The 3,819-nt window shown below is 50.7% G+C and overlaps 1 long non-coding RNA gene across 1 annotated transcript; it reads right to left on the bottom strand.

Moving 5' to 3' along the window:
* Positions 1-931, bottom strand: LOC146566362 (uncharacterized). The gene is made up of 2 exons (XR_014894211.1): positions 648-931; positions 1-62 (listed from the first exon to the last, which is right to left on the bottom strand). It is a non-coding gene; the product is annotated as an uncharacterized LOC146566362 (long non-coding RNA).
* Between the last annotated feature and the right edge of the window lie 2,888 nt (positions 932-3,819).

Here is a 3,819-nt window from a genome sequence, read left to right as displayed (position 1 = left end):
TCACTTTGTGGAACTTCAACGCACTTCTGCTCTCCCCCATATTCCATCTTCACAAGCATATCCTGTGCGGAGATCGAATAAAAATTAGTTGACACTAATTAATGGCACAAATAATCCAGTAATCAATTGCAGCACAGTAAAAAAAAAAAAAAAGGAATCCTCTTTGAGCCATTACTTGTGTAAAGTATTTTCCCAAAAGACAAGGACACAGGCAACAGGTAATACTGAACTAAATGTAAAACCTCAACCTTTTTCATTTTTACCTAAACCGTGTGCACAAAACTCTGGAGGGATCTAAATGCTAACGTAGAATCCAGTCAGGACGTCTGCTACTGCTGTTTGCTCGTTTTTTTATGGGCGATCGTTTTCAGGCTTCAAGTAGCACCATTATACCAACATTTCACATTCTAGACATTGTTTTAGGTGTATTTGACCAAAAGTTTGACTGAAAATTCACATGCAAGCTTTTTTTCAAGGCTGTGGTATTTGCCCGCAGACAATACCTTTCAGCTAGCTAAAACAGAATATTATGCTATCACCGAGCAACATGGCTAATGCCTTTCACACAGCTTCGTCTCAACTCCAAAGAGCCACAGAAGTAAAAGCTCATGATAATAATTGAAACAATCTTTGAAAAAATGACTTACCAAGCATGGCAAACAACTCAAATATGTAGAGCAAAATGTTCTGAAACGGCTTCACTTCAGCTTCGATTGGAGCCGTGCTGGGGGCGGAGTCTGTGAATTTACTCTATTGGTGTCATAGCCCCTGTAGGAGTTCAGAGTTAAGAGGTCAAGAGTTAATGTTTCCATTGTAACACCTCCAGATTTGACAGAGAAACACTCATTTTTAACACTCGATTTTAACTACTATCATTTTACACCTCAGAGTTACATTAAAAGAATGTGACTCTGCTTAGAGTAAAATTAACTCTACTTTTGCAAGAAGACTATTAACACCAAAACATTTAACACTTTTGAATTTGCTGTGTAGCTGACTCTCAGGTGTGACAGGTGTGCCAGCAGGAAAGAGTAATAATAACCTGCATCCTGAGGTTTGTCATGCAGGATTAAAGGAGCCAGGTGTCAGGTTTCGTAGATCGGACTCACGCGCAGACCACTAGTATCTTCAAAAGGTGCATTTATTTACAGTGTTTCCTACAGTGAAATTCATATATACACATAATAGTGCCAAAGGAAAAAAGGGGTCGGGGTTCCAGGGTCCAGGAATGAAAGAGGCAGGAGTCCAGGAAGGGAAGGTTTCCATTCAGTCCTAACACATCTCCTCTCCTTTCCTCTATCTCTCTTGCTCCCGTTCAGTCGCCAGGCACGGGGAAGAACAAGTCCAGAGGCAATCTATGCACAGGCAGAAAAAAAACATTAGTCTCCTGGTTCAGACATGCTCACAAACTGACTTTATAAAATACAGGACGACTGACGCTGAAGGCTCAACGATCCAGCGACGAGTAGAGCAGACTCGCCCTCTTAAGAAGGGTTCCAATCTCTCATGATCACCGACAGGTGTGCTGATCACCTCCAGGTGTGTAGGCCAGGGGCAGGAGCCCATACTGAGCTCCGCCCCGGCAGGAGAAAGAGAATGGGAGAGGGCGAGAGAGAAAGAGAGAGCAGAGGTGAGAGAGAAAGGTAAACAAAAACAAAGCACCTGACGGCTGTCAGCTGACGAGGAGCGGAGACCATGACAGTACCCCCCCCCTCAACGGGAGCCACCCGGCGACCCACCAGGCTTGTCCGGATGCAGGCGGTGAAACTCCCGGAGCATGGGCACATCCAGAATGGCTGCCCGAGGGACCCAGGAGCGCTCCTCCACGCCATAACCCTCCCAGTCAACCAGATACTGACAGCCACGCCCACGGCGCCGAGAGTCCATGATGCGAGTGATGGAGTAGGCCGGCAAGCCATCCACAAGCCGGGCGGGAGGAGGGGGCCTGGAAGGAGGGCACAGAGGACTGGACCGGACAGGTTTGAGTTGTGAAACATGGAAAACATCATGGATTCTCATATTGCGAGGGAGCTTTAACTTCACAGAGACAGGATTGACCAAGGCGGAGATTTCAAAAGGGCCAATGAAGGTGGGTGTAAGTTTCTTAGATTCAGTCCTGACCGGAACAAAGCGGGTAGAAAGCCATACCTTCTGGCCGACAGAGTATTCGGGTGCTGGAGTCCGGTGCCGGTCTGCGATGCGTTTGTTGTTCTCCTTCGTGCGCAGTAGGGCTGCTTGAGTTGCCCGCCAAACTCTGCGACACCTGCGCAGATGAGCCTGGACGGAGGGTACAGAGTGCTCACCTTCCACAGCAGGAAAAAGAGGAGGCTGATATCCCAAGGAAGCTTCGAATGGAGACCGGCCGGTGGCAGAGGCAGTCAAGCTGTTATGGGCGTACTCGATCCACGGCAACTCCTCACTCCAGATGGTTTGATTGGTGGAGGCGACGCAGCGCAGGGCGGTCTCCAGTTCTTGGTTGGCCCGCTCGGATTGGCCGCTGCTCTGAGGATGATAACCCGAGGATAGACTGACCTTTGCGCCCAGGGAGTTGCAGAACTCTTTCCAGACCCGAGAAGTAAACTGAGGCCCTCTGTCGGACACTATGTCTTCCGGGATCCCATGCAGGCGGAAGACGTGAGTGGTGAGTAGGCGTGCAGTCTCAAGAGCTGTGGGAAGCTTAGGCAGAGCAATGAAATGAGCCACTTTAGAGAAACGATCGATTATGGTGAGGATGACAGTGTTACCTGCTGATGGAGGTAACCCGGTGATGAAGTCCAGTGCTATGTGAGACCATGGCCTGGAAGGAGTGGATAACGGATGGAGCTGACCCGCCGGGGGTTGGTTCGATGGTTTGTTTCGGGCACAGACCGTACAAGCAGTGATGTATTCCCGAGTATCTTGGGTGAGTGAGGGCCACCAGAAGTACCGCTGGAGAAACTTGACGGTGCGATGTATCCCTGGGTGGCAGGAGAACCGGGCCGTGTGAGCCCATTGCAGAACCTGGGATCTGACAGAGCGCGGAACATAGAGTCGGTGGACGGGCCCCCCTCCCGGATCCGGTTCGGCTATCTGAGCCGCCCGGATGGCCGCCTCGATCTCCCAGGTGATGACCCCAATAGTACAGGTTGCCGGCAGAATGGAATCCGGATCCGCCTTTTCGTCAGCAGCGGAAAACTGACGGGAGAGAGCGTCCGGCTTGACATTTCGGGAACCGGGTCTGTAGGTGATTGAGAAGTGAAAACGGGTGAAAAACAGGGCCCATCTGGCCTGTCGAGCGTTGAGACGTTTCGCCGTTTGAAGGTAGGCCAGGTTTCTGTGATCGGTCCAGACCACAAAGGGTTGAGTGGTGCCCTCCAGCCAATGCCGCCATTCTTCCAGGGCGAGCTTAATCGCCAAGAGCTCCCGATCGCCCACGTCGTAGTTACGTTCTGCAGGGGTGAGACGACGGGAAAAATAGGCACAAGGGTGCATCTTACCTTCCCTCTGTTGGGAAAGGACGGCCCCCACCCCTGAGTCGGATGCGTCGACCTCTACCACGAACTGAAGAGTGGTATCAGGTTGGACCAGGATGGGCGCTGAAGCAAACCGTTTCTTGAGCTCCTGAAAGGCTGATTGGACAGCGTCACTCCACTGAAAAGCAAGCTTGGGAGAGGTTAACTGGGTTAATGGTAAGGCAATCCTGCTAAAGTCCCGTATGAATCTCCTGTAGAAGTTAGCGAAGCCAAGGAAGCGTTGCAACTGGCGACGGTTGTTTGGTTCTGGCCAGTTCACAACAGCCTTGACTTTCACAGGGTCGGGTCGAAGATCTCCCCGCTCGAT

Source organism: Mchenga conophoros, linkage group LG10, assembly GCF_057382185.1.
Source record: "Mchenga conophoros isolate Kocher_MC1m ecotype Shallow Benthic linkage group LG10, M_conophoros_male_GT1.1, whole genome shotgun sequence".
Lineage (NCBI taxonomy): Eukaryota > Metazoa > Chordata > Actinopteri > Cichliformes > Cichlidae > Mchenga > Mchenga conophoros.
The sequence above is the reverse complement of the archived record's forward strand: the minus strand, read 5'-3'. Positions and strand labels throughout refer to the sequence as shown.